The sequence below is a fragment of the Otolemur garnettii genome, unplaced genomic scaffold, assembly GCF_000181295.1.
Source record: "Otolemur garnettii isolate 467f Iridium unplaced genomic scaffold, OtoGar3 scaffold00182, whole genome shotgun sequence".
NCBI classification, from domain to species: Eukaryota; Metazoa; Chordata; class Mammalia; order Primates; family Galagidae; genus Otolemur; species Otolemur garnettii.
The window spans coordinates 1,054,236-1,068,620 of record NW_003852577.1 but is presented as its reverse complement, the minus strand read 5'-3'; positions in this window follow the sequence as shown (position 1 = coordinate 1,068,620).

The window sequence follows — 14,385 nt, the reverse complement described above, 5'->3', positions numbered from 1 at the left end:
TTTGTTTAAAAACTATTGTATCTGCGAATAAAATTGCAACACCTGATTTTTTCTGATTTCCATTTTCCTGGAATATAGATGACCATCCCTTCACTCTGAGTCTATATTTATCTTTTAAGGTAAGATGAGATTCTTGTATACAACAGATGTCTGGTCTGAGTTTCTGTATTCAATCAGCCAATCTTTGCCTTTTTAGAGGACAGTTTAAGCCATTCATGTTGATTGAAATTATTGATAAGCCTAAAATTTTAGGTATCAAGTTGTTCGAAAGTCCAGTGGACGTTTTTAATCCTTTCACCACTGTGGAAGTTGGAATTCGATCAATAGTTTCTGAGTTAGTTTACTTTTGTGGTGGAGGATTGCACTGGTCATTATGGAGAATAGGTCTGAGAATATCCTGGAGAGCTGGTTTAGTTATGGCAAATTTCTTCAACGCATTGATGTCATTAAAGTATTTAATTTCTTCATCATAAATGAAACTCAGTTTAGCTGGTTACAGGATCCTGAGTTGAAAGTTATTTTGTTTTAGGGGATTAAATGTTGATGATCACCCTCTTCTGGCCTGAAAGTTTTCGACAGAGAGATCTGCACTCATTCTAATATTCTTCCCCTTGTAGGTTATGGTTTTCTTATCTAGATGCTTGTAGGATTTTCTCTTTCATATTAACTTTAGTGAAGTTAATTATGATGTGTCTCAGGGATGTCTTATTCAGGTTGAGTCATGCTGGGGTTCTGAAGCTGTCTGCTATCTAAATTTCAGGATCTCTTAGCGTATCTGGAAAGTTCTCTTTCATAATTTCATAAAGAATAGCCTCTGTGTTTTGTGAAGCAACTTTGTCGCCTTCAAGGATTCCTATAAGGTGAATATTAATTTTCTTTGAATTATCCCAGAGCTCTCTGAGAGAATGATCTGTTTTTCCTTTCCATTTCTGTTCCTCTTTGGGTGCTTGGGCATGTTCAGAATCTTTGTCTTCTGCGTCTGAGATCCTTTCTTCTGCCTGCTGCATTTTATTACCAAGGGATTCTACTGTATTTTTCAGATCTTTGAGGGCTGCAATCTCTTGCCTCAATGTTTCAAAATCTTTGGTGGTTTTGTCTTTAAATTCTCTTGGCTCTGCTCCAAACCATCAGCTCCCTTGCTAAACTTCTGTCCTTTAAGTCTCCTGAATGAGAGCCTCTGTAAAAAGCTAGCTGCAGTCCACCATCTTGCCTCTGCCCCCAACGTTTTGATCTTGATGTTGACCTTGATCACCTGACTAAGGTAGTGTTTGTCTGACTTCTTCACTGTAAAAGTACTCGTCTCCATTTACCTTCTAAATTCCTTGAAAGGAAGTCAGTATACGCAGCCCATGCTTAAGGAGTGTGGAGCTATGTTCTTTCTCTTTAAGGGTAGAGTAACTACACAAATTATTTGGAATTCTGCTGCAAGGGAGATTTGACTCTTTATCCCTACTCTTAGTTATTATTTATTCACTTATTTATTTTATTAGTATTACTATGTCTTTTATTTTTGGTTAAGTTCAAATTTTTTTCTTTCTAGTTTCTTTGTTTTTTAGCAGTTTGAATAAGAGATGTCTTTTGCTTGGTTCATTTGGTATTATATGTATCCTCTCTAGTGTTCTTTGAGTTTCTTGGATCTATGGTTTGGTGTTTATAGTTAATTCTGGATAGTTCTTGGCCATTATATCTTTCAGCATTTCTTCTGCCTTACTCCCTCTGTCATGAGGCATTCTAATTAAACATATCTTAGATATGTGGTTTTCCTACATTGATTAGGTGTTCTGTTCTGCTTTTTTCTGTTCCTTTTTGTTCTTTTTGTGTTTCAATTTGAGTAATTTATATTGACCTATATTAAGGTTTACTGGTTCTTTCCTTGACTGTGTCAAATCTACTGATTATACATTCAAAGTCATTCTTTATCTATGTTGCTGTTCTTTTTATTTCTAACATTTCTACCCGAATCTCCATTATGACACCCAGTGCAAGATGCTCAAGATGCAAATGTGACTGTGATTGGCCCATCCCACTCTGAGACTTTGCATCAGGGAAGCACAAACCAACAGACCTGGCAGCCGAGCATGTGTCATGGCAGGGGCAGATCTAGCAGAGGGTCTTTTTTCTCAGTGTTGACCAAGGTGATGGTCAAGAAATTCTCCCTAGTTGAAACCCATCCAGACAGCCATCTGCAGGACATCTTACTTTGTGCTTCTTTAAGAAAGAAGACAAGAAAGTGGCTTGAGACAGGAGATAGAAGGACCTGAATATTTGGAATAAGGATACTTGAGGTAGATGGGGAAGTTATGGAGAAACATAGTGACTTCTGGAAGTTACAGTCTCCACATCACTTCAGGTAGGTATCTTCACAATGTTACCTCTAGAGAAATCAAGAGTTTTTGATTCAGACAAATCTTAAATATGAAATTTGAAATCTGGCTTTCACATCTGCAAGCTGAGGAACACTGGGGAAATTTCCTTTCCAAGGTTCAATACCTCATATATAAAAGATCAAAGATGTTTTCTATCTGATAGGATTGCTATGAATGACATGTGAAGCATCTTCCAGAAGAAGATCTGTAATGAGTAGTTTTTATTGTTGTTATTCACATTCACTAAATTGAATTTTTAAAAATTCTTTATATTCTCTGATGTTAAGTTCACCCCAAGGTCTCTGAGGATCCACGTGGTAAAGAGAAGCATCTATCCTTCTTATATAAGCTCATCCTAGAGTGGCTGATTCCGTGCTGATGGTGAGGGAACGGTTTCCAAGTCAAACCTCCCAAATTATCTAAAAACTCAACTCCTATAGTTATCTCTTTCAAGTGGTTAAATCTCAGAGTTTCCTCCAGTAAACATAGAAGACCCATAGAGTTTATACACTTTCAATGTCTTGGTTGTGTGTAGTATGTGAGCCATAGAGTGTAGTCAAATAATCACAGAGGTAAGTGTATTTCAGAAGCAGTTACTCTGAAGGAAAGTTATCTGATTTTGTGATTCTGAGAAGTCATCTGTAAATGAGACAATTTTTGAACTATGTGAGCTGGTCAGGGATGGGGATTGGTCTACCCCATCTGGAATTTCAAACTGGAATTTTATACTGTATTTCCTGGGCAGGATTAAGAGTGAATTCTCAGGCTCAGACAGCTCCTGCAATCAGGAGCAAGAGTGCTATAATTGAAATGTCACTCAACAATCATGCCAAAAATAATGAAAGCTAACAGAACTACCATGCCTGTGGTGAGTGTCCTCCTTTAGGGATTAGCAATATGGCCAGAGGATGAGCAGAAGACAGCACTGGCTCTCTGAGCCCTTCCTTCCTACAGTATACAATCCTGTTTGCTCTAGGGATGGAGCACCAGTGATGTGGCCATGATGTGACTACTTCTTCCTTAGAAAAACCAGAATTTGTCTTCTTCACAAATGGAGACTCCAGCTAAGATTACAGGAGCTGGGTGAATGAGGCTACTTCTGTGCCAGTCCTCAGTCATTCATCTGTTCATTCACTCTTCCATTCATCAGAAACATATTCAGTACTTTACCTCTGATTTAGGGAAATAATCTATGCCCCTTTAGTGGGGCATACCTTGTAGTCAAATAATTGCAAAAATGTATTTCAGAGGCAATTACTGTAAAGGAAAATTATCTGATTTGGCAATTCTGAGAATACTTCCCTAAATGAGATAATTTTTGAACTATGTGAGCTGATCAGGGATAGAGAAAGGTTTACAGAATGTAGCAACAGGCAACTTCTTGAGCAGTATGTGCAAAGGTCCTGGGGCCATGAAGCACTTGATGAACTGAGAGAAGAGTAGTGAGGGTTTAGTACAGAGAGGAAAGGAGGATGGAAGTGCAAATAAAGCTGGAAAGGTGGGCAGGTGCCAGGCCTTGCAGGATCTTGTAAGGCATAGGAAGGGTTTGGGTTGTTAATTGAAGAGCTAGGGAAGCCAATGAAGAGTTTAAGTATAGAAAATAGGCTAGAAAGAAGTGAGTAGGAATCTGACCTGGTGATTTTGGTGGTGAGAGGTCTGGAGGGTTGACAAGTTCCTGGCATTGCTGGGAGATAGTTCTTCATGCATATGTTTATGTCTCTGCTTAGTCTGGCCTTTGGGAGCAAAGAGAACTAGCAAAGTTGGTTCAAAGATTATTGAATAGAAAATATGCCTTGGAAGCTAGAAATAATGCATGATTTCAGACAAATTTGGACAATTCTCTCCTGTGAAGTCATTTGCCTACAATTTTAGGCAGTAAAAATATAAGGGGTCATTCCCTCACATTCCTGCATACTAGAGTCAAAGATTCTCTGTTTTTCTTTCTCTGCTATAGCAGACCATACAGCTCAAGGAAAGGAGAAGTGAGAGTTATAACAAACACCTTTAACAGCTCGGTAATGTAACACCTTGGTGATGAGGACATGGGGAAGGGATTGGCTCTCCTAACATGAGAGCTCACCAGACAAGAACATCAGTGATTGGCAGTCTACACCTGTGGTGCAAGTAGCCACCAGATTGCATCTATAAGAAGTTGCAGAAGCAGTGAGTGGGAAAGTGTGCATGCTATTCTTTCACAGACTCACTCACTCTGTCTCTCCTGCTTCTCTGGCTCACAGGGCAATTGCCCTATGGCTTTCCAAGAAGACTGCTAAGATTTACTCTCCTATTCAAAGTGTTTCTCTCCCTCAAAGACTGTTTCTTTCTTTCTCCCTTCTGCAAAGGCGAATAACCCTCAGGCACCTAAGAGTAATTGTTCCCAAGCAACATAGCACAGCAGTTTCTGTCAGGACTATAGATAAGCCAGCCGGAGACCTGGCCAGTCCCAGCCAACAAGTGGCACCCCAGATGGGACCCAACAAGTGGGTGACGGGGTGGGACAGTGAATAGCCACTGGCGCTCTGCCCTATGTAAGTTTTCATAACTTGAGGGATTCTCTCCTGTGCTGTAACTTTGTTATAGGCTCAGGGTACTTCTGGCTTTCATCACATCACCTGTGGGGAACAGGGCTTGGGGTTATTTAAATCTGTTACTTTTGTAAATTTTGCTGCAGAGAACATAACTTTCATGTGCTTTTTTCAGTTCTTAAATATACATATATATTTAATGCTGTTTCAATTGAGCATAAATGATAATTTTTAAGAAACTGAGAACTTCTGTTCATTTTAATTATTATTAATATATGTGTATGTACACACATACACAGAGCATACTCTAAAAATGTATACACATTTTAAGAAAGCAGACATTGTACTACTCGATATTTACCAGTAACAAAAGATATATACAAGTCACATTGAGCACCTATTAAAAATCACTGAAGTCAAACATGACTTGAGTATTACAAATTTAATACATTTCTTTTCCTTTCTTAAAATGTGTATGCATTTTTTGGCATCCTCTATATTTAACAGTTTAACTGTCTTACCATTATTGGAAAGAGATATGTTCACTATTAAATCTTCAGATATAAGTTTCCTTCCTTCTTTCCTTCTTTCCCTTCCCTTCCCTTCCTCCTTCCCTCCTTTTTTTTTTGAGGTAGAGTCTCAAGCTGTCGGGTAGAGTGTGGTGGCATCACAGCTCACAGCAACCTCAAACTCTTGGGCTTAAGTGATTCTCTTGCCTCAGCCTCCCAATCAGCTAGAACTACAGGCACCAGCCACAACGCCCAACTATTTTTGTTGTCATTGTTGTTACAGCTGTCATTGTTGTTAAAAGCGGGCCTGGGCCAGGTTCAAACCCACCAGCCTTGGTGTATGTGGCCAGCACCCTACCCACTGAGCTATGGGTGTCTCTCACTTTTTTTTTTTTAGACAGAGTCTCACTCTGTCACCCTGAGTAGAGTGCCATGGCATCATAGTTGAGCAACATTAAACTCTTGGACTCAAGCAATCCTCTTGCCTCATCCTCCTGAGTAGGTGAGACTACAAATGCCCACCTTGATGCTTGGCTAGTTTTCAATTTTAGTAGAGATGGGCTCTCACTCTTGCTCAGGCTGGTCTCAAACTCCTGAGCTCAGTCACTCTACCTGCTTCAGCCTCCAAGAGTGCTAGGATTACAGGCATACACCACTGTGCCTGGCCCCTAAGCTTTATTTTTCTTATTTCAGATTGGTTCATTCGTGGTGCCCAGATACATTTTTCAACACATTTGCTAACCACTTGTCACTGTTCTTGAGGACTCTCTATTCCTATCATTCCATATGTATTTATCTTGGGATCCTTCTACTTTCTTTAAACATCAACCATTTGATTTAATTTCTATGATTATTTTTCCAAGTTTGTTGAATACTTTTAAAAGATTATTTAGTTTTTTGTGTATGCAGTAGTTTCACATTTTTATGTATAAAATCTATAAATGCCTTGAGATGTTTAAGTGAATGTGTTCTTGGAGCTTGAGTACAGGAGCGAGATGGAGGGTCAAGATTTGTCACCACATGGATGGATAAGATCATCAAGAAATTAGAGTATCCAGAAAAGTAAAGCAGATAAAGGAGTTAGCCCAGGGGATCTCCACTGGTACATTATTCAGCAGTTCTCAACCTATAGATCATGACCCCTTTGTAACAATGAAAATATATTGTGGCATTAGAAAGGTTGAGAACCACTGATTTAGAGGAAAAAGAGGTGAGAATAAACCAGCAAAGGACACCAAGAGGCAGCAGCCAGTAAAGTAGGAGGCAGGGAGGAGAGTGTGGTGTCCTAGAAGCCCAGTGAAGAAAGTTTGTCAAGAAGGAGAGTGACCACCTGGATTAAAAGGTGCTGACAGGTCAGGCAAGATATATAGGCTGAGTAGAAAACTTTAGATAGGGCAAATTGTTGGAGACTTTGACATCACTGTCAGGAGAGTGGTGTAGGCAAAAGCCTGAAAGGAGTGGGTTCAAGAGAAGAGAAAAGAGTTCAAGAGGAGGAAAAATGGGGACAGCATGAAGCTTCACTACCCAAAATGGGATCCCCAGACACAGGCGCCTACTGAGCACCTGGATGTGCTCTTCTAAGCGGCTCTAAATGGAAATGTGTGGCAAGCACAGCACCCCCAATCAGTGTTAGAAAAGGGATGTGAAATATCTCACTAATGTTCTATAACAATTACAGGTTTAAATCGTACCATTTTTGATATATTGGGTTAAATAAAATATATTGTTAAAATTAATTTTACTTGTTTCGTTTTTACTTTTTTGATGTGGCTACTAGAAAAAATTAAAATGCTGTATGTGGCTCATATTACAGGTAGTATCTGTACTGAATAGCACTGGTGTACGTCTGTTTCAGACAGCTCTATTATAACAGATAATGGGATGGTACCTGGTGGTGAAGTGGACTAAAGAGAAGTTTTTTGTTTTATTTTGGAAATGGGAGAATTGGAGCATGTATGCATGAGGGGATAATATAGTAGAAAGTAAAAGTTGGTAATGTGGAAGAAGGAGCAAGTGCTCAACAATGTCCTTGGCAGGGTGAAAGTGTCTGGGCTCAAGTATGTGGGAGGAGAGGGGGCTGAGGGGTGTGGGCTACTCACAAAGAGTAAGGGGACTAGGCAGAGCACACAGTCTACACACAGAGCTGAGTACTCAGGGGACTGCACAGGACGCCCTCTTCTGTGATCTTGGTGACACAGGGAGCCAGTCTTAAACTGAGAAAGAGGATAGAGACCACAGACTTTGACCAAAGCTACTTGCTAATGGCTGCTTAGGAGATAAGGATGCTATTGGGTACATTGGATTCAATGGGAGTTCATTATCAAAGACAAAAAGTGTAATGGCCCATTGGAGAATTCTTCCCAGTCAGTTGTCTCTTCTCTCTTATTTCCTATACTTCAGTTTCTTTTTATCAAAGTAGAAAATAAAAGATCCACATCCCCCTGATAAGTTTGCTCAGTGTTCAACATAGCTCCTCTTGCTGCAGGAAGATTGGTTTTTAAAAAATTTAATTGTCACAGAAATATTTGCGGCATCCTAAGATTTCCAACTCACCCTTTTGCTTCCCTTGTTTTCCTCTTTTTCTCCGCCTCTAAGAAAGAAGCAGGAGAGCCATGGCTTGTCTCAGATGCTGTGGGGAGGCCCCCAGGCCAGGGAGGCAACTTTCCCCTGCAATTTGGCTGCTCCTAGATGTCTAGCAGCCAGGCTTCAAAGAGAAACCTCCACTTCCTCCCCAAACCCCAATGCCAGCCTCCAAGGCAGCTGGGCCTATTGAAATATTTAACTTTCACTTCACACTATTTTAAACATTTGCTTTATTCCAAAACAGCTAAACTGGGAGTTATTTTCAGATATAGGCCATTTTTTATTCCCCAGTATATTGTGTGGCTTTGGAATCTCTTTTCATAAGTTGTAACTTCCAAAGGTTAAAAATAACATTTATGTAAAATCCTTGCATGAATCCCTGTGTTCCCCATAGGGGACACTGGGAAAGGTCAAGACTACTGGAAAAGCTGAGCTGTATCCACCTTAGAGTTGTTCAAGCGATGATATTTAGGTGGGGAAGACCAGTCTAAGACCCAGATCTGGGTCTTTGGGATCAAAATTTAAAAGCGGTCCTTGTGCAGAATTCTTCGGTGCTTCTTTCCCCACTTTGTCTTCAAGCAATGATCACATAAACATGCCCTGAGTTTATTTTCTGCAAAATAGTTACAGTTCACCTTTGAGCAGATGAGGACCTGCACCTGAAAGGCCATAAAAAATGGAGGCGTTGCACAAGGCTGTGAGTTGGCACAACCAGGCAGGGAGGCGACTGGCTCACTGCTCTTCTCCCTTCCCTGTCCTATGCTTTGCTTTCCATCTTTATCTTTCTTTCTTTTTTTTTAAATCTCACAATTAATGTTTCCATTTAATTCTACCTGCTTCCTCCAGTAGTTAACTTATTAGTTAGCTATTTAAACATTTTACAGATTTCTCTGAGCTTGTCATAATTCTTTTCTTGGCTGACCTTCCTGGAGTTATTCAATGTCAGGAGACAGTCTGCACAGAAAAGATTGAAACTTCAGGGAGGGTTGACTGGAGCTACACCTGCTGCAAAAAAGCCAGGAGGGAGAAAAACAGAGGTTAAACAAAGTAAAACAAAAGAGTAAGCAGCCAGTCTGTAGTGAATTGCATGCCTCTCTCTCTGATTTGGGTGTGTTTGTATGAAATTTGCTTGAGTTTTAGAAGGGATACATCAACTCACAACCCCTGTAATCTTCACTTAATTAGGGTATTATGAAGACAGTCATACAGAGAGGAGGCACTCTTAAGTCAGAATTATTTCTTTTGACTCTATAGGATGTTCCAATTTTGACAACAATTTGTTCCAGGAAAATACTCATTTTAACAATACAAGCTATGATGAAACAAAACGTTTCTAGACCTTATTTTTTTTGGTTGTTTTCAGCGTAGTGTTGAGATTAGGTAGGGTTTAATATTTTTGCAAATGAATAAATTTTCTCCATTGTTATATTCTGTGAATAGAATCTCAAGGCATTGAAGGACACTGCTTAAAGGAGGTGGATGTAGTTTTCCTTGACTCCATAAAGGATCTGAATTTTAAAATTCATTGAGCTTAATGTTCCATCTTAATCAGCATTCTATGGCATCTTGCCAATCCATCATATAAATTAGAGAAAGTTTCTATGGACCAGGAGAAAAAGAAATGGAGAGAAAGAGAGAGAGAAAAGAAGGAAGGAAGGGAGACATAATGCTCTATTGCAAAGAGTAATCATATTTCTTAGGGAATAAAAATGTTGTGTACATGAGTGGCAAAGTTTCTTATACAAAGGCTTTCACTTTTTGCTGGAGTGTGTTGACCATTTATTGTTGGTACCTCCAGAACGAACCAGCCAGTACACAGATTGAAAGTACAAGCTTGCAAGAGTTGGACTCCGCAGAGGTTCAGGAGAGCCTCAAGCTACCTCTGCAGCAGCTATTTATTGAAATGCTACACCACAGGTGTGGGAAGCCCCACATCCAAGGACTACATGCTTAAGGATCACTACATGCTCCTTCTCCATGGGCTTGACTCCCACCCTGATGCATTATAAATATTCAAGGTGGGTGGAGGCAATATGGCCTACTGAAGCCAGCTTTCCACAGAGGCTTCCATTCAGAAGGAGAGTTAAAGGACAGAAGTTTAGCAAGTAAGCTGATGGTTTGGAGCTGAGCCAAGAGAGAATGTTGAAGAATGCACATCGATCCTGTTAGGGTGAGCTACAACCCCAAAGATACAAATAATAGGTACAAAATCCATCACCAAACAGACAGGAGTCCCTTCCCCCATGAGAACAGCTCATGGTATACTTTCTACAAACATGTGAGTACAGTTCAAACATCCTTCCATTTTATCCCATGGGAGAGACCCTCTAAAAACCAGACCTCCTTCCCCTACTAGGGTGCCATGGCACTCTCCTGCCAGGCATAAAACTGTATACCATTGTGTACATTCTCTACCTGTAATTATGAACTCCTAGCACTCCCCTCCACTCACACCTCAAAATCTGGAAGCCTGTCCTTCATGGGGTCCAGATTCTTGGGCATTTTCTTGAGAGGTGTGAACGGGGCTTGGGCTGTTGCAGGTCTGTGCTTATTCTGCAGCACGGGGGTAAGGAGAAGATGGTGGTCTGAAGGAATCATATGGGAGAGGGAGAGGAGGTGCCCTGTGGCACAGAGGAGCAGCACCAGTAGCAGCAACAATAGGGCTCAAACCAGTGGGGATTTTTGTAGAGATACTCCCTATCTCTCTGGGCAACCAGAGAAAGCCAAGCATCTTCTCTGGTGGCAGACACTGGTAGAACAGATTTGGGACAGTAATGCAGGCCCTGTGAGCAAAGGGTATACCTGAGGCAATACCTGCCTAGGCAGGGTGTGGCAGGGACAGAGAATAGAAGACTCATGGCCTACTCCTATGGTGGGTCTGACCAGGACTGCTTTACTGAGCCTAAGAAGCACCCAGCCCTCAGGTGATCACAGCTGAGACAAAGGCAGGCAGGCAGAAGCAGGAACTCAGAGCCAAGTGTGATGTCTAATTGCACCCACCCCAACACAGAGTGCAGCAGAAACAGACTTGTCAGCTCCGGGCAATGGCACAGACCGGGGCTGAGTCACAGTTTCTGTGAACTCAAACAGCACCTGGCCCACAGGAGAATATGGCCAGGACAGAATCATAAATTCTGTGAAAATATGTGTCAGCAACATCAATTAGGGGTGGGGCTGGAACTGAGTGAACCACCCCAGCTTCCATTAACAACCCAAGACTGTCAGGCCTCAGCCCCCCTTGCCAAATGGTGGCAGAGTGCAGAGGCCTGGACTAGGAGACATAGATCTCCCTGTGACTCAGGCAGGTGCAATCTGCTAATTGGAGGGAACTAGGTCACAGCCCTGCAGGGTTACCAGTGACTGGGTGTGACAGAGGTGCAAGGTGGGGAGGGAAGCATCAACCTTCCCAGACTAATTCATTTTGCTGGGTTGGGGGGGCTAGGGGAATGTTCTTCTGACTCGAGTATGACTCCACAGAGCACCAGAGTGAGTCATACTCGAGCTGCCAGCAGATCCCAGCTATCTAGTTGCCAGAGACATTTTGAACTCTCCCACATGAGACCAAGAGCTGACTGGGACAGTTGATTTGGATCTCTTGGACTGGACCAATCACCTGAGGACTATCCAAAGTGGCACCCTGGGTGTGTGGTTGTGGGAAGGTTTGATGTTCCTTTTCCAGCTGTTGCCCGTAGGGGGCAGGGTGACTTAATTGCTGGTATTTCTCCACAGCTGAGACTTCACCCAGAGTAACTGATTCACTAGGGTAGGACAGAGACCAGCTGAAAACAAGACAAAGCCACTTAGCCCCACCACACCAAGGGAGTCCCCAGTGTCTTAGGCTGTAGCACTATATAGGTCCTTTTCAAAGCTCTAGGGAAAAAGGTACAGACAGTAATCCCAGCTCTTGGGAAAAGGGCTGGTTAATCACTACTCCAGGATCCCTTCAATCCAATTTCACCTTATCTGCTCATCTAGCTAAATGGCATAAAGTAATCATGGGGCAGAATCAGCAGAAAAACTCCAGTAACATGAACAACCAGAGTAGATCAACTACCCTGAGGAATGATATGGTGGACACAACTGAAGATTCCATTCATAAACAAATGGCTGAGATGTCAGTCAAATTCAGAATTTAGATTGCAAATAAGATTAATAGAATGAAGGTAAAGTTGGAATTAGAAATTCAAGGAGCAATTCAAAAGTTATCTCAAGAATTTAATGAATTCAAAGGTAAAAATCACCAAAGATTTTGACACATTGAGACAAGAATTTCCAGCCCTCAAAGATCTGAGAAATACAGTAGAATCCCTTGGTAACAGAATGGGGCAAGCAGAAGAAAGGATTTTTTCTCGAAGAAAAGATTTGAATGCTCCCAAACATTAAAGACAAATATTTGAATGCTCTCAAACTCTCAAAGACAAAGAGAAATGGAGAGCAAAAATGAATTATTGTCTAACAGGGGTCTAGGATAATTTGAAGAAAACTAATATTTGCCTTATAGGAATCCCTAAAGGCAACAAAGTTGCTTCACAAGGCACAGAGGCCATTCTTCATGAGATTATGAAGGAGAACTTTCCAGACATCCCAAGAGATTCTGAAATTCAGATAGCAGACAGTTTCAGAACCCCAGCACTACTCAACTCAAATAAGACAACCCCCCAGACACATCATAATTAACTTTACTAAAGTTATTATGAAGGAGAAAAATCTGAAAGCAGCTAGACATAAGAAAACCATAACCTACAAGGGGAATAATGTTAGAATGACTGCAGATTTCTCTGCTGAAACCATTCAAGCTAGAAGAGGATGGTCATCGACATTTAATCTCTGAAAACAAAAAAAAACTTTCAACCCAGGATCCTATATCCAGCAAAACTGAGTTTCATTTATAATGGAGAAATTAAATACTTTGATGACATTCACATGTTGAAGAAATTTGCCATAACTAACCAGCTCTCCAGAAAATTCTCAGACCTATCCTCCATAATGACCAGCACAATCCTCCACCACAAAAGTAAACTAACTCAGAAACATTTGATCAAATTCCAACTTCCACAGTGGCAAAAGGATTAAAAATGTCCACTGGACTGTTGAAAAACTGGATACCCAAAATTCTACCAGGCTTATCAATATTCTCAATTAATGTGAATGGCTTAAATTGTCCTCTAAAGAGGCACAGAGTGGCTGACTGGATACAAAAACTCTGGCCAGATATCTGATACATACAAGAATCTCATCTTACCTTAAAGATAAATATAGACTCAGGGTGAAGGGATGCTCATCTATATTTCAGGAAAATTAAAATCAGAAAAAAAGCAGGTGTTGCAATTTTATTCACAGATACCATAGGCTTTAAACCAACAAAAGTAAGGAAAGATAAGGATGGTCACTTCATATTTGTTAAGGGTAACACTCAACATGATGAGATTTCAATTATTAATATTTATGCACCTAATCAGAATGTGCCTCAATTTATAAGAGAGCCTCTAACAGACACGAGCAACTTGATTTCCTCTAGCTCCATAATAGTTAGCGATTTTAACACTCCTTTGGCAGCGTTGGATAGATCCTCCAATAAGAAGCTAAGCAAAAAAATTTTAGACTTAAACTTAATCATCCAACATTTGGATTTAATGGACACCTACAGAACATTTCATCCTAACAAAACTGAATACATATTCTTCTCATCAGCCCACAGAACATACTCCAAAATTGATCACATCTTAGGTAACAGGTCTAACCTCAGCAAATTTAAAAGAATAGAAATTATTCTTTGCATCTTCTCAGACTATCATGGAATAAAAGCTGAACTCAGTAACAACAGGAATCTGCATACTCATATGAAAATATGGAAGCTAAATAACCTTATGATGAATGATAGCTGGGTCATAGATGAGATTAAGAAGGAAATTACCAAATTTTTGGAACAAAATGATAATGAAGACACAAATTATTAGAACCTCTGGGATACTGCGAAGGCAGTCTTAAGAGAGAAATTTATAGCACAGCAAGCCTTCTCCAAGAGAATGGAAAGAGAGGAAGTTAACAACTTAATGGGACATCTCAAGCAACTGGAAAAGGAAGAACATTCCAATCTCAAATTCAGCAGAAGAAAATAAATAACCAAAATTAGAGCAGAATTAAATGAGATTGAAAACAAAAGTATTATAGAAGAGATCAACAAATCAAAAAGTTGGTTTTTTCAAAAGATCCATAAAATATATAAACCTTTGGCTAACCTAACCAGGAAAAAAAGAGTAAAATCTCTAATTTCATCAATCAGAAATGGTAAAGACAAAATAACAACAGACCCCTCAGAAATTCAAAAAATCCTTAATGAATATTACAAGAAACTTTATTCCCAGAAATATGACAATCTGAAGGAAATTGACCAATACTTGG